The 22895-nt window shown below is 43.1% G+C and overlaps 1 pseudogene; it reads right to left on the bottom strand.

Annotated features, from left to right (window-relative positions):
- Positions 1–22895, bottom strand: part of LOC138301708 (STE20-like serine/threonine-protein kinase) — a 207081-nt pseudogene that overhangs the window by 111990 nt on the left and 72196 nt on the right.

The following is a 22895-nucleotide window of genomic DNA, read 5'->3' on the forward strand; positions in this document are numbered from 1 at the left end:
TTAATATGGTTTTGGAAAGGATTAGATGATGGTAGAATATGTTTCTTTTCGAAATCGTACATATATAAGCAGGCCAAACTAGGGGCAAAAGTACTGCCCATTGAAGTGCCGCAGATTTGATGAAAGAGCTGGTCTTCAAAGCGAAAAAAGTTTTTTGTCAGGGCCAATGTAGCACAATCCATAATAAACCTTACCGGGGTAAATTGGAGTATCCTTGTTTCCATGGTGAATTCAGATACGAGTAGGTCATACTCGTAGCAGTAAGGTCTTGATGAGCCCAATCTTGAAGGGGGCTGTTACTTTCAAAGGTGAAGCTCCCCTTAGCACAACGAGCAAAGCGTTTGCAATTCAAAGAGTAAAGTGGCCTTGGCGCGACGATCAAAGCGCTTCGGATCACAGGAGTAAAGTGCCCCTTAGCACAACGAGCAAAGCGCTTCAGGCCACACTGGTATAGCGCCCTTGGCACGGCTATCAAAGCACTTCAGTCCACATGAGTAAAGCGTACTTGGCACGGCAATCAAAGCGCTTCAGTCCACATGAGTAAAGCGCCCTTGGAACGGCAATCAAATCGCTTCAGTCCACATGAGTTAAGCGCCCTTGCCACGGTAATCAAAGCGCTTCAGTCCACATGAGTAAAGCGCCCTTGACACGGTAATCAAAGCTCTTCAGGCCACATGAGTAAAGCGCCCCTTAGCATAACGAGCATAGCGCTTCAGACAAAGCAAGTAAAAGCGCTCTCAGGCATATTGAAGAAAGCGCTTCATGTATTAACAAGCAAGGCGCTTCGGCCCAACGAACAAAGCACTTCAAGTTCAATGAGTAAAACTTTCAGACCTAGGTAGTCAATGTGAAAACATTTCGGAAATAAGCAAATTATAGTTTCATTGTTTTTTGGGAAGCATAATATGTGAGATACATATTTAAGTCTTTGAGAATATGTGCGATACATATTTAAGTCTTTGAGAATTTCTACGCTGAGATCAAACGTTTATGTTTAGGAATGTATAATTGGTTACATGATTGATATTCAGAGTATGTCCATAGTTCAAGGCTCTTGCCATCTCTAGGTTCAGAGGGTGCAGTTTGTTCTTGTTCCATGATTCAAAGAAGGGGCTACGTCCAATTCACAAAGGGTCTCAATCTGATATCACGGAGGCGCCTTTATTCAAGAGTCAATAGGTGAGTTCTACTGTTATGAATGAGTATATGCATATTTGTTCTAATCTTTTCTTTTCATATCTCTCTCCCTGCAGTTCCCTACCCTACTTTCCCTCCCCCCTGCCTGGCTTCATCATAACTCTGTGCTATAATATCTTTCTGAGTTGGTGACGCCGGGAGGTGGGCCTTTTGTTCAGCAGCGTGCAGATCCCGAGGAAAGGGCACTGTGACACTTTCTGGATCAGGAGAAACCTCTGCCAAGGAGAAGAGCTGGAGGAGTACTGCACCTTTGCTGTGTTGCTTTGCTGGGTTGGCTTGCAGTTGCTGCTTCTGCCTGGAAAGAGAGCAAAGGGTGAACTTTGCTGTGTATCCTGCTTGAGAAAGTTCTCCAAGGGCTTGGAGTATTGCTTGCCTCCTGATAAAAGTCTCAGGGATACAGAAGACTTCAGTTTAATCTGCCTGTGGCACTGGGAACTGTGTGTTCTGTACTGTTCAAGAAGAAAAACCACTGCAACGCCTCCAACGATACCGCTGACCTGAACCGTGACCTGCCGACGATGCACGGCGCCGCGCCGTGCTGCCCTGCTTCACACCGCAACCCTGGTCTCAGCGACACCGCCATCTGATGCCGCCACCAAGCTGCTGCTTACACTGTGACCTGTGGGTCCGCCACTCTGGCATCGCCTCACACCACAGCCTGGGCATCCCTGAAGATGACACTCCTGCTGACACCGGCGCCGCTGCCTGCACTGTGGCCATCGCTCTTGAGGTACACAAAGCACCGTCCCGTCCTGCACCGCAGCCCTGGTCCACCGACACCAGCACAATCGACTCCAGTGTCGTCATCAGGCATCCCTGTCTGCACTGTGACCCGTGGACGCCGCACAGATCCCGTCCCGTGCCGCACCACTGACTTGAACGTACAACCAACAGCGCTTCAGCAACGACAATGACCCTGCCTGCATGTGACCTGGTGACACCGCACGTGGCACCGCCCTGCTTCACACTGCAGCCCTGGTCTCATTGATGCCGCGGGACGCCGTCACCAAGCCGTTGCCTGCACTGTGACCTGTGGGCACCAAACGTCACCTCGTCCCACTTTGCACCACAGCCTCAACGCCATCCACGCCAGCGCGCCTGACTTTATCAGCCCAGAGTTTGATCCTTAACACGTGTGACTTCAAGGGCCCGACGACCCCGGCACTGACCTTTGGAACCGACACCGCAACGCTGCTCTCTGGACTGCATTGCGAGGATCACAACGGCCAGGACTGTTGGATTTGTTGTTCACGACGCCGTGATAGCCCGAGATGGAGCTACTTACTTCAAGGAACTGCCTTTTCAAGTAATTCTTTAAAAAAATGTAGCTTATTTATTGTATGTTGGATTTTTATCTTATTTGGTCTTGTTTTATACTTGTAAATATTGGCTATTTTTCCAAAACTGGTGAGGTGTCCTTTTAGAATGTTTTCACTGTATTGCTGTGTGTTATGTGCAAATGGTTTACACTTTGCTTCTGAGATAAGCCTGACTGCTCGTGTCAAGCTACCAAGGGGGTGAGCAGGGGTAATCTGAGCAGGTATCTCCCTTATCCAGACTAAAATAAGAGTCCCTACAGGGTGCAAACCGAATGAAAACTAAAGACCCCATTTCTGACAAACACATCTAAAAGTCAAAAGCAATGTACTGTAGAAGTGATAATGACAAGTGCATCTTAAGTGTTTTCAATCAACAAATTCAAAAGATCTGGAGCTTACCTTTTCTTTTTTTTTTTTTTACTTAAACTTTAGCAATTATGTGTTCTATTAGTTACTTCATTCCTTTATGGCACCAGATTTTCATAAGGAGTTAGAAAATGGCAGGAGCTGAACTGAACATTACTCAGGGGCCCCTTTGTAGTCCATTATGGGACACAAGGTATTAACAGTAATAAAGTAGAAGGCTCCATGGGCATAGCTGTGTGGGAAACCCAAAGTGTGTTTCTGAGGCAAGGCTGAAGATGCAAAAAACACCAGAAAGATAATGCTTGATTTTGTGAACAGTTAAAGAACATATCAAGAGTTTTCAAGGCTTTGCTAACACTCAGAGTGGAAGCAAATACCAGTCAAGAAGAGAGGCTCAGTGGAAAAGCCCAAAAAGGCAACTGAGACATTGTGGTGGAAGGGCACCTGAAGAAGAGGAAATCTAATCCCATTAGTGTCGAGGAAGCCTGTATCCATTTCCCCAATTCGCTTCAATGTTCCTATCCACAACCTACGTAAAGATATCTCACAGTAGTCATGTTGCATTAATGAACTCAATAATCAACTGGGTAAGAATTAAATCAGTGAAAGTCTGAGATATGTGCTCTGTCCTCCTGGAAATGAAGAGTCCAGGAACATAAAAATGCAGACTCCTGAAAAGGCAGAACTTAATTCCAGTTCAACTAAAGAAATAAGTCACAAACAAAATAAAAATTAGAAACAGCAATCTCCAACTTCAAAAGGTAAGTTCAATCTTGCCTGATCCTAAATGTAAGTGTCATAGGTATGCTCGGGCATGTCCAGAGTTAACAGATTGATTTGTTTCCATTTTATTTGTCTTGCTAATTATGGAAGTAAACAGAACATACTGTTTTAAGGTGGGAGCTATAATGATCTGTAAAGAAGAAATTGTTTGGCCTTAGAATTAGTTCCTTGGGAGATAGTTTAAATGTCAGCATAGAAACTATGTGGAATAGTACTTTTATGAAAAGGGAAGGTATGTATGAGGAAATGACCAGATAAACATTCACCTAAACTTCAAGTGGACTAAATATAATTCAGAGATCAGACTTTGAGGGGATTATAATGCAGGTGCAATGATTATGAGGGGAGTGGCTGTGCCCTGAAATTACAACAATTTACCTTAACCAATTTCCTGGTGGCACCAATAATTCTGTGGCAATGCAACACGCTGAAAACTGAGATGCTGAATCCAATTTCTAAAAACTCCTCTCCAAGCCTATTGGTAGAACAAAGTTCCATGGCAGGAAAAGAAAGCACATGTACACTTTATAGCGTGTAGTCACTTCAAATGTTTTAGAAAATTTCAATGGAAAACAATGATTGATTGAATGTTGCTCTATTCACGGTACCTGGAAGAGTGCTACTGGCAACCCAAAATGAATTGCAAAGTACTGTAACTAAGGAAAAAGTATGATTTTTTGCTCCTCATAAACACTATCAGCTCCTGCTCCTTCTTTCAAGTCCAATGTCACCCTAATTTCAAAACTCAGTGTTATGTATATGTGAAAATTCTACCTCATTCATCTTCTCTGTAATGAAAAGTGAGAGGACGTGAAAAGACACCAGTTCTCTGCTCTTATAAAATGTCACCTATAGAACACTGCAAAAATAAATATGTGCAACACTGTTTGGAAAAAAAGACTTTAGAGAAAATCCCAAAAATGTTTTGGTTTGACAGGTTCTAGGAGTAACAAAGACAGTTTAGCAAAAAAAAAAAACATGGGTTTAAGACTTTTAAAGTGGGAGGAAACAATTATAACAAATAAGAATAGTGGCTGGCTTCTAAAAGACTAATTTAATATGCTATCACCAGACATTTTGTAAAATTAAATTGTTATGTTAATCTATATAGCTCTGGCATTCTTTTCAGCATGGTGTTTGTGTTTCTACGTTCAATGTAATTTATTTTTATTTTACATTTTTACAAAATAAATAAAAATAACATTCCCTAGTGAGAGTGGTTTTGAGTTTGCTAACATGATTCTAAAGACAACAATTAGAGGAGCAAGAATTCAACACACAATTCCACTGCACACAAAGAATTGGATTTACGACCAAAAATCACCCCGGTCAATCTATCACATGTGTTTACTGTATAATATATAATTGAATAATTGAATTAATCTTTGGGCCTGATTTGAAAGTATAATTGCAACTTAATTTACTGTGGATCATTTGGTGATTAATTTAGTCCCTCCAGAAAATAAAGAGGCCAGTTTCAAACAATAATTGAAAAAATCCTATAGGTTTGTTTACTGACACATGTGGTCCTTTAAAGACGGTAAGGACAAACCAAATAAAAAAACTGTGCTGCAGGCAAAACAGACTTACATCCTGCAGTGGAGCGTTGAACAGTGAACAAGACGACAACTGAAAAGACTGAATCATAACTTGTGCAACACCCTGTGACTCAGAATACAATTTACCCCCATGTAAATACATAAACAGTACTATTTTTCTGTAGAAACATTTAATTTAAAAAAACTGTAAACTTACTGTGATTTGTTTAACTTTATAATGCAGTAACCAAATACAGTTTAGAAATCAAATACACAAAATTATTTTTTTCTATCACAAAAGTCGCAAGCGTTTTTTCATAGCCGTCTTCTCCAAAACGATTTCTATATCTGCTCAGAGAAATCCAAATTCTGATCTTTGGCAAACAAGGTATTTTTCAAGTACAGAAGCACGTTAACCTATTTTTTTTAGGAAAGATTTATACTTTTCTTTAGTACCAAGTTAAAATGATCAAGTGCACAATTAGACGACTAGTTTTATTTCACCTACACTTACCAGTAGGTAGCTTGTTAGAAACGTGTTAACTGGTCAACCTTGAAATCTACTCAACAAGATACTGTAAAAAAAAATAAAAAATACGCAGTGTCTCTGTGCATCAGCCCAAACAGGAACACTTTGCAGATCTGAGTGTCTATATATACTTAGAATTCCATTAAATCTCTATTCAAATGACTGTACTGCAATGCCAGTGAAGAGTCAAACAAATATTTAACAATACAAGCATTTCTTGTGGAAAATACAATTTTGCTCCTTCCTAGAAAACTGCATGTTCCTGTTTGCTATTTCTACATTCCTGATATCTGGTGCTGAAACAGAATATGAATGATGGCACATAAAATATTAACTTTTGTCTTCATTACTTTTTTGATTTAGAACGATGGCCAAGTGCATGACTGTGTTATGGTATAAATCTTAACTGCAGTGTATTCCACTAGACTGCAAAAGTAAAGGCACTCGGACTACATCTCACTCACAAATGACAACATTTTGGGCAGATATACAGACATTGCAACAGGATAAGTGAACACACCTTACACATACACACGTGCTTACAAAACTGTGTTACAAGGCAAGATAACAAATTATGGAAAGTGTGTCAATGTAGTTGCAAAGACATTACACTGCTTTACAAATTACAAACACAAATTTGTGAACACAACAAGAATCCGCTGATGGGTTAGAGCAAAACAACAATTAGTTAACATTACAATAAAAAAGGCAGCTATCAAGCTATGTGAATAATACTGCTTCATAGTAGCAGAAAACCTCTGCTACTGTCATTACCTGGGCATGCTGGGTTTGTGCAAGCTCCTCTTTCTTGCGCTTCACAAGCTCTTTTTTCAGCTCTTTGGGTGCTTTTTCAGCTTCACTTAATACCTACAGTATAAGCATACAGAAGGTGGGGAAAGAACTTTTTTCTCAAGTCCAAGCGCTAAATGTAAAATGGACAGAGCATCCTCCAGCATGCATTGCGTTGAGATCAAGCGAGTACGTTAATCTGGTGAAGTCTAGGGAGTGCATACATGCTTTGTGTACCTGTTGCACGAAAATAACCAGAGGCAAAGGCAACATTCTGTTGGCATGCAAAGTGACTCAAGATCCGATGAACAGTGAACAGCACCATTTGTTGTGTTTACATGAAAAAAGCAAGAAACAGAATATTCAAGCACTGTATAGGCATATAATACTGTTTCGATGATGGCCAATTGTATACAAATTCTACAGTAAGTCTGAGTATACTAAATATGTGTTTATCAATACATATATGCATTAATAAGAAATCAATTAAAACAGGTTTCATGTTTCCCAAAATTGGGCTTACACTATTAGTTTCTTGCTTTTCATGTCAACAGATACAAATAAGAGATTGGTAGACCTTTTACCGAACTTTCATAGATCTTCAGAAAATTGCTCAAAGACAAAAGCACATGCTTTTTGTTAAAAAGGCTCAACAAATGGCCCGGTAAGCTACTTGATGATTTAACATGTAATGATTTTTAAGAGAGAATATATGGCACCTTACTGACTAGAGTTACTTTTCAGAATACAATTGTTACGTAGGACACAAGTTTTTAGAAGTGTAATTTTAAATTAAAAGCAAAAAATTATTTTAGTTTTCTTTGCAGCAGATGTGACAAAGTACAGTAGTTACTTCCCCTAAACAGCTCTCATTTCACAGACAAAACACCCTACCCTAAACTTTTAATTGCTTTCAGACTTATTTTGGAATGAGAGTAGGACTTTGAAACGTATTACCGATGGTGCTAAAAGTCAGAATCAAAGTCATTTGGCTGAACCCAACTTCTAGGGGAAAGAGGACACACTAATGCTGACCGCTCAATGTGGGTTTGAGTTTTCCTGTATATGTAATTTGAACTAAACTTTGTGCCAATAGAGTTATCTCAAAATGGGAGGGAGATAATGGATAGTTTATTTAATGCAACCACAAATAGCAACCTTATGTTTTGAAGGCCTTGATTTATCATGCTGAGTGGGACCTGAGACTAAGAGCATTATCACGCTTCACTTTGGCTACCTTGCTGCTGTACGGAGGAGTGGGAAGATGGGGGGCATGTGGTCTATTTGGTGAGGCATTTAGACTTCAGATATAACAGTTAAATAGTGGCTAAACATTATTGCCTTTGCTAAACTTCTTTAGTTGTTTGAATTTCGTTAAAGCATACATTAAAGCATATGTTGACCCCACCTGGATTTGAGGGTGAAGATTAGTCACTGCATTATATCTGATTATCTTTTGACTCTAGAAGGTCTCTGATACCAGGATTGTAGTCTGAGGCACTTCTCAGATATTTTATGCTACTCACTATTTTATTCAAAAACATATAGTTGATATTTTTGTAGATTGTCTCTCCTGTGCAAGCTATAAACCTGTTTGTTAGAATCCCCCTGCAACAATGCAATCGGGAAACACAAAGTGTTATACATACCAGTAGACTGTATCTTTCTGGAATTCCAGAAAATGTGTGGAGAGACAGTGGGTGGCGCCACAATCTGTGAAGAGTGAGCTTAGACAATAATGTGGCTTGAAGATTGGAAAAGGGCCACTACTGATATTTCAGCAAGCCATCATATCAGTCATGATAATGGAAGATATGCTATGCAGGTGTTCCAGTCAAGTAACTATGTCACCTCCTTTACCAGGAAACGGATGGTGCCTGTGATGCTTACTAAGGACCCTCTCAAGTAGTGCAGACAGATTTCCAAATGTCACTTTCCTGTCAGGTCATATGCTGCAGGCACCTTTGGTTGTTACCTTGTCCAGAATATTTGTAGAAAATATATTCTGGATACTTGATTAAAACTGAGTGGGATTTGGGAGTTCAATGAAGGGGATAATTCACAGATTTCTATTAGATGATGTGGGTTTCTTTCAATTAATGTTAGCAATACTGTAATTGTGTGGAAAAGTAGAGATGGCCAGCGGCTGGCACCTTTATGAGGAGAGGAGCCCCTCTGTACAGATTTTAGATGCACTGTACACTAACCTACCTACAAAAATGCACTAAAGGCAGGGAATTAAATCATTTTAAAATTAGTATTAAATAGCCAGACTTATTTAATCTTCTTTAACCTTCTGTGATTAAAATCTGAACCATAACATTAACTTCTAGGCAACTAAAGACTAACCCCAAGAGACATAATTAAAACTTGTGCAACTAAGTACAAACTAATATTTTTTGCCCATAGGGAAAAGACTCTAAAGTACCACGCTTGTGTTTATATTGTTGGAATAATGCAATGTATTATGCTGCAGCACAACCACCATAAAGACCCAACCACCAGTAAAAGAGGGACACTCAAAAATATAGAAAATACAGAAAACAATTAATTAATACAATGCAAAACAGATGGTTGAACAAACAATTATAGAAGGTAGATTCTATGGCTACATTCTCACACCTACGTACCCCCATACACACCCCACTTAACACACACACATAAATCAATCACGCCAACTCATTCAAGAGTTTACATTGTATTGCTGCACATGAGTGCTAAACTGACAGTACTTCAAAGACACCTATTCAGCAGGAAGAGGAAGGGGTCCATCACTGAAAGCTTCTCAAAATTGTCTATGTGCTGCTCTGCATTGGAAAATGGCAGAAACTACCATACTTAATACATTTTTTGTTTAACACATTAGCAAGAATGGCACAAACTACAATTGGACATCGTCCCAATTAAATTGATACTATACATTATTTCTCTCTCTGAGGTCAACTGAGCCATTTCAGCAAAGGTATTTTCCAGATGAAAACATCTTCAATAGTTGGAAATATTTTTTTTTTCTTCGAGATATATATATATATATACACACACACACATACATATATATATATGTGCATGTCACCTGAAAATCTTGCTGTACACAATGTTTGTCTGTACAATTTCATGTCAAAATACCTGATAACAGTGATGTAAACATTGATATCCATTCACAAATTAGGCAGGGTTTCCACTTTTCTAACATAAAATGTGGATTTATGCGAGCCACTCAATGTTAATGTATTGAATGGACCATCCAAATTAAATGGAGACCAATGTGAGGCATAGTGGTGAAACCACAATGCTATGTAAATATATAAGCAAATATATTTTAAGGACCTTCAAATAATAAGTGAATTATCGTAGAGAGTGAATCTAGTACATAAAGCCAACGTAAGTCAGTTGTTAGGTTCAGACAGCCACAATAGAAGGGTCTTTGGCTGACACGTGCTTAGGTCACCGTCAATGTCGTTAGCTGTTACAAATGCAACGTTACACTATGGAGGCAATGAACTAGACAGAAAGTAGCAATGTCAGATGAATGATAAAATGCATATCATTACTACCACACTACTCTAAAACTCAAGTGTCAAACATGAAATCTAAGTGGGGACCTGTATCTAGCCTTCTCTGAAGTGTTAGATACTGAACACAGAAAGAACTGCCTTAATCTTCTCTAACAATAGACCAATAATTTGCTTAGTGTTGTCCACCTGGGCTTCTATCCATGCCATGAAACAGAAACCATGTTAATGAGCAACAGAGGAGAGCTATCCAAGATGAAGGGTAAACGTGTGGTCATACTACATGAGCTCTTGGCAGCATTTACAAATATAACACATGGTGGAGGTGTAAGGTGTATTTCCCTGCCCGATGTCCCTAAATTAGCCCTGTGCTAAACCATCAGTCATCAAGACACACAGCTCTCTGGTGGAAAGGATCACCCACCCGCACTGTAGCATGCTCCCTGCTGTAGACAGATGCAACCAGATAAAATGGAATTTTGTGTTGTACATTGGTTGGAATGAAGCAGGAAGACGTTGGCAGAATATGGCATGGTCTGCTGCCACTGATCAACTCTGCTGTGTCCCAGGGGCACGTTCCGGTAACGGACGTCCCCATACAGGCAGGAGAGACAAGGAGCCTTGGCAAAAAAGACACACCAAGTATTTGGGAGAAGCCTGGCAGACTATCACATCAGAGGTTAAGAAATATACAGGTAAGGAGGAACAGGGAGAAGTAAAGGATCATCAAAACATGAAGTTCTAGCTCTTACAGGGCACACCCAATGTGCAAGATTACAGCTGAAACACTCTAGGCAATGGAAGGAGACACCGCAAGAAGTAGATCAGCACATGCCTTCCTTCACCCCTCCACAAAATTGCGATGGAGAGCATGTGGGCCAGTAAGAGACCACAATCGGCAAGTGAATCCCAAGTCCTCATAGGACAGCAGAGAAGGCCTGAAATAGAGTGCACTAGACTGCTGATAATGCACCCAATATATTGGGTGGATCTACTTTGGGAGGTCATGATTGAGCAGAGGTTCAGCTGTGGGAACCTGTGCAGCTGGATGATTCCGACTGGGTCACGTGTTGGAGCAGTGACTTAGATTAACTAAGAGTAGCAATAATCACCCCAGTGAATATCTGACCCTGAAGCTGAGTTACAGATCAGTGAGGGGTTTGGAGGAGACTCTAGCCTTTACTGTGGCAAGGAGTGAGTGGAAAACCTTAGAGGGGAGTGACTGTAGTCAGGTGGCAAGCCAAGGGCCAACCACACAGCCCAGTAAATAGTAGGGTATGGTCAAACGTTCACACTGGAGAGACGTTAAATAAACTAATGTGATGAGAGACTAAGACAAACATGGAGAAAAAGTAGGCAACAGTCGCTGATAACCACTACCTTGTACTTGTGTCACACATCAACTGCCCAGGAGTGGTAGCGAACAGCGCCCAATGTGTTACAGCTTGCCTCGGGGATCACACGGGGAAAGCAACTCCCCCTTGATAATAATGCATGTCCTCTCCTACCATTGGATCATTAATTATAAAAACAGCTAAAACCAAATTATAAAAACAGTTAAACCTAAGTTTAAGAATCGCCCTCTGTGAGACCTGGAGGTGACTGCATAACCTTTCCCAGCGGTGACTCACCTCTTAAGAAGGACCTAGGGCCACTCTGGTGAGCAAAATATGGTAGCATCAAAAGACAATAAAGAACACTCCATAAAAGAAACGTTGATCAGATCTATATTGCTGAAGCAAGACTCAAGCCTTAAGAGTATATAAGGTGCTGTCACGGGCTGACTACTTTGGTACTCTCTCTGCAGCAGTACATGACTGGTTGATTCAGATGGGGCTCATATACATCTGGCGAGACCAACCTTCTGAGGCAGCAGATTATATTTTCTTTTCTTATGCCCATCACACCAATGCTGGTCTGGACTACTTTGTTGTCACCTCCGCTCTCAAGTAGAAAGTGACTTCCTCAGAGATGGATGTATAGACCTATCTGATAAAGATCCAATACCTACTGAGAATCAGCTGTTGCCACTGAGCAGTAAGTGGCAACAGAGACTGAGAAACAGTATTCACCATGATTCACAAAGGTTTCTGGCAGAAGATAATAACAACAGGGAGGTGTGTGTATGTACTCTTTGGGTCTCACTCAAAGCGGAAGTGCTCGACTAGAGTCCCAGCTGTGAAAATTAGCGGGTATACACAAGAGAATGGGTAACAAGATTTGAAGAAAAATCACCTTGATCACAGGTCAAAGCTTTAAATGTTGACAAGGTAGAATATGCTCTGCTCTTGATTAAACAAAAATTTAAATGCAGGGCAACAAAATGGGCTAATTGCAGGCTTTGAGTAAAATACGCAAGAAACATAGGAACTACCATCAGACACACAACGTGAACCCTAGAGGATTTTGACCCAGGCACTGCTGACACCTTTGCCACCTACTATGCAGACGTAAACAGAGCAGAGGATCTGAATTTTAGTCTCTAGAGCACTACCTGGAGGCAAACAGAGGTTTCTTTTTTTCATAAGCGAGCAAGCTGATAGCCTAGAACAGGCCATTAGACCAGAGGACACAATCTTCTGCATACCAAAATATCAAAACTGCACAGCAGGGAATCCCCGAGCTTGACCGGTTCTCACCATCATTCTGGTAAACGTTTTGCATCTCCAGAAACTGATTTGACTCATTCAATGAGCGTAATCTTACATCTACATTCTAAGTTTGATGATATGGTAACAGTATTAGCCTGTGCAGCATACACTGTCCTATCACCTTATTGAAAATTGATCTAAAGATCTTCAAAGGTATTCTGGCAAATCTTGACTAAAACAAAAAATCATAAGCGCACTAGCAACAATATGATCCTACCTCTTTTTTTCGATTTTTCAACATGTTCTGAAATTTGGATAATTCTTTCTCTTGTTCAGATTTGATGCACTTTGCCTCGTTGCGCAGGCGTGTTGTGTGCTCCTGTTCAAAACGCTCTATTGTCTGCTTCTGCTGCTTTTCAAGATTCTCAATTTCTTGGTCAAATTGTCGTTTTTTTACCCTGAGAAGAAGATAAAACATAATCAAACTCATTTCAAAGCATGAGATAGTCATACTTAAGCTCTGATTAGGTAAAAACTGCCAAGTTCTAGGCTTGGGGAACTGCAGATAGTGCCCAAATGTGTGACGTCTAAATACTCAAAGTGGAGATTATGTAAGGTTTATGGATGCAGGTATTAACAAAGAACAAGTTGATGCACTATTTAGAATGGATTCATAGCTCTATACTGCAAATTGAGGGGATGGAATGACGTGCACCCACTAAACTCTAAATAACCTTCATAATGTTAACTTCCTGTCCAAGTAACACCTAAGTGTGGGGAATTCAGTGAAAAACACAAGCACACAAAAACACATGTACAAAAACAAATACTGAGGAAAGCAAAGGAAATTATCATTTACTTACAGTGAGTATGGATTCATCATCTATGTCACTTTAGTATAACAGTCCCAAAGTCCCTTTCCTCCAGTCCAAGATAGTGTAAAATGAGGACAGTAGTCAACAAGCACAGTCCCTAGGCCTTGCTTTACACCACCCCTGAATAATTTCTAATTGCTGTTTTTTAGGTCCTCTTTATTCCAGACTTGAAGAAATTGTGAACAATCCTGAAGAAGATATGGGTATCCAACAATGCAGAACATACCTCTATGGAGCACCAACTGAAGGAAAAATCCTGAGAGAAAAGATACTGAACAAAACAGACTGGACATTTAAGAACAAAGATTTCAGAGTTTGAGGCTGCCTAAGAAACTAACCATTGTAAACAAGGAGCAATCATCAGGGGGGGGGAGTACTGGACCCCAAACTATCTAGCCAAGAGGAAGTTGGTTAGAAGAGGCATTCCTACATAGTCTGCTGTACCACAATGTGTCTCCACAGACAGAAGGAATAGACAAATTAGTCCATCTACCATAAGCAGCAGAGAGAATCCCAGTAGAATTTCTGCTTTAAGCGCATGCAAGGGAGAACTAGCCCCAAAAGCAAGTGGCTAGGCTTGTGCCCCGAGACAACCAAAACAACTTAAAGATTGTGAATCTACAGGGAACCTCAAACAGGAACCCCTGGGCAAAACCCACACATACTAGTTAACATTTAAAATAAAATCTCAGACAGCACCAGCTGAGAGCCTTAATTAAAAGGTCATGAAACAAATATTTAGCCAGAGGAGCAACAGACTGGCCTATTTATCAAAACAAAACTCTTCAAGGTTTATGTTTCAGCTAGAGGGAGACAGCACAGGAGGACACTAAGGACAGACTAAGACTCCTATTTAGCTTGTCTATAAGTGGCACAAATGAAGTCGATGTCTGAGAATCATGCAGGTCTTATAATCTGAAGAGGAACTATTATAAAGATGAGCAGTAACTGCAGCTTCATGGAAGATGGCACTAGTGAACTTAGAAACAACAAGACTATGAACCTGGATGCCTTGTCTACATCAGTGTCGGCCAAACCAACACCCTGAAGGAGGTTTACAATAGCCATGCCATGTATACTGTCTCAAAAATGACCCCCCCCCCAAAATCTGCCAAAAGATATGTAACACAGACTGAAAGGCAAACCCATACATGCACTGTAGAAGGGATCATTAAAGTCATTGTTATAGACTGATGCAAATGCAAGGCAAAGTTCTGGTAGAGCGTCATGCTCAAATCCTTTAAAACCACTGAAGGCCTCAACACTAAGCATCCTAAGGTCAATACTGTACATTTCCTTTGACCACACATGGGCCTTTCTTTTAGAATGGAAGTAAAACAGGAGCAGGGAAGAAATCATCTGAAGAACCACAGAAGTTTAGTCCAAACTTCAATAACTGCGGCCAAAAAAGGAAATCTTCCAAACTTAAAGCGAGGATAACCCAAGAGTATGGACTAGACGCGTGCTTCAGGTAACAGTAGGAGATAAAATCATATAGCAAAGGTGACCAGTAGCTGCTGGACATGGAGGGTTATTATCTGCAAGCCACACTATAGTTTACAATTCTCTGGTTCTCATTAGGAAGCAGGGATGGTTATGGATATACTGTTTGGAATGTGCATTATGGTGTAAGTGGGGAGCAATCACTTCACTTCTTACTAATACCATGGTTCAGGATTTACCCTTTTTGGTTTGATTGGCATTGATGCAGTGAGCACACAAGGCAAAATATACTCAAAGCCACCCTCAACATGCACCTGTGACACGAAAACAGCAAAAAGGGGCACAAATTTCACATGCAGGAGCAAAGGTAATCATTATTTTCGAGAATGGCCAAAAGAATGCAGTAGAACACATTCTGAAAGATGGAGTGTTTCCTCATCGTCTGGCATGGCAGTGCAGGAAGAAAGACAAGGAAAAGGTTGAAGCATGGGTAACATGTTATATTATGATCATAACACAGGAAGAGTGAATGCACTGCAATTTGAACATCATGAATACAAAGTTACGATTAAAGAATCCTTTGTAGTGCAACAATTGCAGAACCAATTTGACCCGAAACTGGATTGATTTCTCAGAATAAAATGATAATGTAGGCACTCAAGGAGTTTGTTGGCAGGACAGTGAAGTAATGGTATATGTGGAACCATTGTTTTGTACTTAGTTAAAAAAAATCCAATTTAGAATATACTATTCAGTTTCCTGTAAATCACATCATTCTTTATTATCACTGTTATTTAGGAAAAATCCTTAACAAAACACTTTGTGACTTATTTAACAGAAAAGGAGTGCCAGGAGTGATACATGAAAATCATCAACCTTTACTCATTGATGCCTCTTAGATGAGGGCACGTTTACGCAGGTATTGATGAGAAGATAACAGTGGAACGCCTCCTGATATCTGTTTCTTTTTAGCTGGACAACCATAAGCACAAGACCGCCTTGGAGTTTTCAAAATAGCAGTAGTTGGGTCTGATACGCTTAATTATCTCCTAGCTCCCCTATGGGCACTTCCATCTGTTTTGAGGAGGGATTCCTGAATGATACTTCAGAGGAATAGTATGGACTTTCCTTGAAGAACAAGTTACTTACCTTTGGTAACAAATGACATGGTGGAGACATTCTAGTTGCAGATTGCTTACCTTAGAATTCCCCCCAGGTGTCAGTCTGGATCTGGAGGTTTTTCCACGAGTAGTAGCTCTGCGAGCTATTAGATGGCGTTGGCGGACTCCGCAGCCCGTTGTAGGCATTGTGGTCACCAAATATGATGGTGCGTGGTATATAGGAGCCACCCTGGTGCGCTGATGTCAGTTTCTTTTCACGAGTTTCCACGCCAGAAGTGCGGAGCCATGAAAAACACTGATCCTGGTGCCTCAGAACCATGGCCTTGAAACGGAAGTCTCTGTCCATAGAAATCAGTTTGTAGAGCGTGGAGGATGGGTGGGTCAGTAAGGAAACTGCAACTAGAACACCAGATAATTTGTTACCATAGGTAAATAACTTTCACCTCGGATGGAGATTTCTAGTTGTAGATTCCTCACCTTAGAAAAGATACCAAAGCAATACCAACCCCAGAGGCGGGTCTGCAAACCAAGAAATTACTGGAAAGTCCTTCAGGACTGAACGGGTAAAGTACCCCATCCCTTTTAACCTGACTGTTGAGGCAGTAGTGTTTGGGGAACGGGTGCAATGACACCCATGTTGCTACCTGGCAGATATCCCAGACTGGAGCTCTGAATTGCAGCTTTTGCTCTAGTGGAGTGAGCTCGCAAACCCTCAGGTGTTGCTTCTTTGCCAATGCGTAGCACATTTTAATGCAGATAACAACTCATCTAGAGATGGTTCTCTTCTGCACTGCTCGACCTTTTCTTCACACCCACATAACCCTCAAAGAGTTGATCATCCTCCTGGAACTCTTTAGAACAATTAAGATAGAATGCCAATGGTCTTTTTGGGTCCAGGCGGTCGTGTCTCTGCTCTTCCTTAGAAGGATGTGTGGGTGCGTAAAAAGTATGCAAGGAGATGGATTTGCCTACATGAAAGGTCGTGACCACTTTAAGTAAAAAGGAAACCCTGGTACGTAGCACCACTTTGTCATGATGGATGAAAATTAAAGGTGGCTTTGAGGAAAAGGCCTGCAGTTCACTCACTCTGCGACCAGAAATAATGGAGACCAGGAAGGCTGTCTTTAGAGTAAGAAGCCAACGTGGACAGTTATGAAGTGGCTCAAAAGGCGCACACATCAAGAAAGTAAAAACCAGGTTCAAATCCCATTTGGGCATTATGAACGGAGGAGGAGGAAACATCTGGGTAAGACCTTTCAAGAATCTACCAACAATAGGAGATTTAAACAAAGAGGGTTGGTTAGGCACTCTCAGGAAAGCCGAGACGGCAGACAAATTATCCCTTGAGGGAGCCCAGAGCACAGCCTTGTTGAGCTAGAGACATCACAAACAAAAGGAGATCAAAAAGAGGGGGAGGGATTGTGTTCAACAGACTTGTCTGTACACCATGCCACAAATTTGTTCCAACGAGAGACGTATATCATTTTGGTGGAGGGATGCCTGGCTGCCTAGGTAACATCACAGACTCGGACGGACGGTCAAAAGCTGTCAACTGCCGCGGCTCAATCTCCATGCAAGAAGTCGGACATTGGACAGGGTTGGGTGGAGAACCGTCCCCTGCTGCTGCGACAGAAGATACTCTAGAAGGGGCAGCCTGATTGGAGGATCGATGGCCAAGCTCAAGAGCTCGGGATGCCAGACTCCTTGTGCCCAGGCCAGAGCCACAAGATTTACTTGGGCCCGGTCATTCTTGATCTTCTTGAGAACTCTGGGTAAAGTGGTATTGGCAGGAAGGCGTGAAGGCATGAAGGAAGACTGAGTTCCACTCGCGACGAAAAGCATTGCAGAGTATCGCATCGCCTTGGAAACTTCAAAGCGCAGAACAGCTGTTATTGCGCATTCTCTGCAGAGGCGAACAGATTTAACCAAGGATCTCCCCAGTGCTTTAAGACACCTTGTACCACCTCCGGATGGAGACACCATTGATGATCGACCAGACACTGACAGCTGAGTTTGTCTGCTCTGACGTTCAGAGAGCCTGCCAGACGTTGAACCACCAGAGATATGCCCTGATGCTCCAGCCATGTCCAAAGGTGGAGAGATTGCTGACAAAGTGTCCACGACCCCACTCCCCTTTACTTTTTCGAGAGAGGAAAGGAATGCTTTCAATGCTAGCCTGATCGCCTGGGGCGCCAGAAGACTGATATGGAGCCTGGACACCGCTGAGACCAGAGTCCTCTGATCTCTGCCTCGCCCATATGGCCGGCCCATCCCAGGAGTGACGCATCTGTCACTACTGTCAGATCTGGTTGGGGAATGGAGAGGGCTCTGCCTCTGGCCCAATCACTGCTCAAAAGCCACCACTGCAGATCTTGCACAGTTTCCCCAGAGATCTGAACCATGTCCGAGAGATTTTCCCGATGCTGCACCCACTGGAACTTCATGACTCACTGCAGAGCCCGCATATGCCACCTGGCATGTCATCAGCAGGATGAAGTAGGCCATGAGGCCCAGCAGCCTCGGTAATTTTCAAAGAAATCCAGGACAGAGGCTGAAACATCAGTATCATAGCCTGAATATCTAGGACTCGGCGCTCAGGAGGATAGGCCCAAAACCGCACTGTGTCCAGAACTGCTCTGATGAAAGGGAGCGTCTGAGAAGGATTCAGGTGTGACTTGGGCACGTTTATAGTGAATTCCAGTGAATGCAGGAGGTCCGCCGTAGCTGGGAGGTGAGAAACGATAGCCTGTGGCAAGTCCGCCTTCAACAGCCAGTCGTCGTGGCAGGGGAAGACTGAAACCCCTAACTTACGCTGATGAGCTGCAACCAGCATCATCACCTTGGTTGACCAACAGAGGACCACTGGTAAGACCAAATGGGAGCACAGTAAACTGAAAATGCTCCTGACCTACCGTGAAATGCAAATAACGTCTGTGGGCAGGCAGGACGGGAATATGGAAATATGCATCCTGCAAGTCCAACCCTACCATCCAGTCCCCTGGGTCCAGGACAGATAGGACCTGAGCCAGATTGAGCATTTTGAACTTCTCCTTTTTTGAGGAAGAGTTTGAGGGACCAGAGGTCTGGGACAGGACAGAGGCCCTTGTCCTTTTTGGGCACCAGAAAGTAGTAGGAATAACAATTATGACCTACTTCTGGCAGAGGGAGCCCCTCTATGACTTCCTTGGCCAAGAGAGTCGTAACCTCCTTGCGAAGAAGTGCCAGGTGATCCCTGCCATCCAATCGTAGGATAGTGGCATGGACAGATGGGTAGTCTTGAAGGGGAGGAAGCAGCCACTTTGGACAATCTGCAAAACCCACCTGTCTCATATGATTGATTCCCAGCAGGGCAGGTGATGTTAAATTCTGCCTCCGACTGGCCACTAATGGGGAAGCATCAGAGTAAGAAGGTTTGGCGGCTGCAGCAGGAGGGGTGGTGGACTGAGTCGGCCGCTGGCTCACTGATCCATGAGGACATTGAATCTCACACCCCAGCCGCACAGAGGCTGGCCGGCAAGCATGTGGCACAGTGGCTGGAGGGAAAGGGACATGGTTGGGCATCCCTTTCATAGCCACGAAAGGGGCAAAAAGCAGACTGAAAGGGGTGAGGGGCAGCAACAAGGCCCTAGCGCCAAGTCATAGCCTTGGACTCCTTAAAGCGCTCGAGCGTCGAGTCTGCTTTGTCTGCGAAGAGATGGGTGCCATCGAAGGGCATGTCCATAAGCACAGCTTGGACATGGCCCGAAAAGCCAGATGTCCTCAGTCAAGTGTAGCACCTCTAGGCCACAGTCGATGCAACGATCTACCCGGTGAGTAGGTCGTATCCAGTCCATGTCCAAAAGTGAACTTAGCTGCATCTCTCCCATCAGCAACAGCTTGAGAGAGAATGGCCTGGGCCTCTTCCAGGACCTGTGGCAGCACTTGTGCAACTGGGTCCCATAAAGTATGGGAGTACCAGCCCAAAAGGCATGCTGTGTTCATGGCCCGCAATGCCAGAACGGAGAAAGAGAACATTTTTTTGGATTCCCTATCTGGAGGTGTGGAAAGGAATGTGCCTGGGGATGGATAACCAAGCTCTCAGGGGTGGGGTGTTGGGTCAGGAAAACTGGGTCATTAGGCGCAGGCCTATGGCAGTGAGCGATTGTTCCACTAACAGGAGCCCCTGTGCTAGGTTAGCACCAAGTCCCCCACAGGACCATCAGTGAGGCCTTCATTGAAGGGCAGAAGAGGTTCCGAAGAGGAAGCCCTAGGCTGAAGCACCTCAGTCATGAGGTTGGTCCAGACGGCAACCGAAGGCAGCTCAAGGCCCAGGACCTTGGTCGCTCTCCTCACCACCACTGAATACAACACTCCCTACGCTGTAGCCACGGTAGGGGGAGAAAGCATGCCAGCATCAGGGGAGGTGTCTAGACCATTGGCGTCACCCAGGTCCTGAGCCCAGTCCATGGGGTAATCAAGCTGGCATTGTAAAAGACCCATTGACCCCTCCATACTATCACCATGCCTGCACCCATAGGAATAAGGGTCAGGATCTGACTTAAAGAGCAAGGTTCTCGTCGAAGTCGGAATCGGTCTCAAGCGCCGGCAGTCTGGCTCAGTGTTAGCAATAAGCATGGGATCAACGCCAATCCTGGGCCCGGGCAGCGCTGGGAGCGTTGACATCTGCACTGTCATCAAGGAGGGTTGCAGTGGCACGACCGATGCAGATCTGGTAACGGATCCCTGGGTACCCTCCAGAGTCTAGGCCAAAACTGCTGGCGCAGAAACTGAGGGTGCTCCTTCTGACCCCGAAGGCAGGGTGTGCATCTTGTGTTGGGGATGCCCACTCCCTTTAGACACCGACATGGCAAGCTGGGCAGGCTCACATCACCCATCCTTCTCCATCTCTCTTGGGGCCCAGAGATGCGATCCCGGGCCCGCCTCAATCTCTCTTATTTGGGGGAGCACGACATTGTTCCTTCGTTCTCTTCGCAATTAGGGGTTGAAGATGAGGTCCCAGCCCCATTTTCTTGCATATACAACCTGGAAGATGGGGACCCGGTACCAATGAAGAGCCTGGGGAGGGGTCCCCCCCATGGACATCACTTCCGCAGGAAAATTAAAGATTAACATTTGGTCCACCCCAGGGGGTAATTTTAGGAACTCACTAGTGAAAGCACTATTACTACATGCTCTGTGGTGTGGTTGATATATACAACTAAATTAAATTAAATAGTACCCATAGGTATCGTTGTTCTGCTGGGTAAACTTTTAGTGAAGCGCCAGTGGATCGATTTTGACCGAGTTGGCGCGAAACATGTCGACCCAGTGTAAGGAGTGAAGACTCTTTTCCTCCTTCCTTTTCTCTTAGGAGTATAGGAGACATTATTCCCTTGAGACTCCTACCTGTTTTTAACCTTGGCCTGACCCCTACTACAAACAATAAATTTGGCAACCAGGTGTGCAGAGCCAATTTTATTTACCCTTCACTCTCCTTTCCTCCTCTGTTAGCACGTCCTACGGACCTAAGAAGATCTGTAGTGTTATTTTTCGGTTGTAGAGCCACCACCTTTTGGGTGGTGGCCCGTCAGATATTGCAGTGCCGGTATGACGAGGAGTTAGCCCAATGATGATGCCTAGCATCTCAGCGTGATGCTTGAGGGTACTCCTACAAGACCTTCTCTCAGTCTTCTGTCTCTGTCCTCATTGACAATATCTTCTCTTTGGAACAGTGTACACGTTTTGATTACAAGTTTACGTTTAGGGAGCAAGTACACTGGACCAGATAAATTCTCCCGGTCCTCCCCGTTTATGCAATATCTAACGCTGCAGTGTCCCCTCTGTGCCAGGCTACCTGTTGGCAGTTACCAGACTCTGCACGACAGAAGGTTCACACGTGCAGCCCTCACACATGTGCCCACGTGTAACCAGGCAAATGCCCCTTAACCTTGCTGCATCATAGTGCCCTTATCTTGAAAGGCAGGCACTGGGGGAAAACACATGCAGTCCATTTGTCATGTGATTACTATGGGTGACACACGTAGTGAAACTCACCCACAAAAAAAAGTCTAAAAACGGGTGATCCAAAAAGCAAAAAATCTGGGCGTACTGAATGGGCTGAACACAACTGCACCAGGTCTGGTCTCTGACACAGCCTTTAAATAGTTTCAATACCCTGGCACTACTGAAAAGCAAAGCAGTGAGTAGTGAAACTAACATAAAGAGGGCATTCTACACTTACATTGTATACTCTCCAAGCAACAGTTCACTCACAGGCACAAACAAACCTTAGCATGGGGCTAACTCTAAACACAGGAAAGAATTGGGAGCTTAACCTGAAGACAGCATTCTGGAAAAGTGAGGCAAGAACATTTATGGTGTTTTTTAATTAGTTGGAACAGAAATGGCCACACACGCAGAGGCATGAATGGAAACGATGAGATGTTTAAGAGACATGCAAATTATGCAAAGGAGTAGGTCATTTTGCTGGGTTAAGGAGTGATGATCATATAGGTTTTTGAGCAGCTTGTACAGAGCATTAGCATTATTAACTCTGAAATAACAACACTTAATTCGTCCCTTGTTATAGCATACTGTTCTAGAATAATCAGGCGAAACTTAGGATAACTCAAACAATACAGCAGCAACTTGGAAACATTATACAGCAAATCTTTATTTGCACATCTCTTGATATGTCAAATATTTAAAGCTCACTGTCATTTCCTGCTCAAAGCGCCGGAAGATCTGCTCTCGTTGCTTTAAGAGCTTGTTGCTAAGTTGTTGCTGTGCTCTCTGCTCTTCTTTCTGAAGAAGTCGCAGCTCCCGCAGTTCCTGACGCCTGAAAAGAAATCAC

The sequence above is a fragment of the Pleurodeles waltl genome, chromosome 6 (assembly GCF_031143425.1).
Source record: "Pleurodeles waltl isolate 20211129_DDA chromosome 6, aPleWal1.hap1.20221129, whole genome shotgun sequence".
In the NCBI taxonomy this organism is placed as follows: domain Eukaryota; kingdom Metazoa; phylum Chordata; class Amphibia; order Caudata; family Salamandridae; genus Pleurodeles; species Pleurodeles waltl.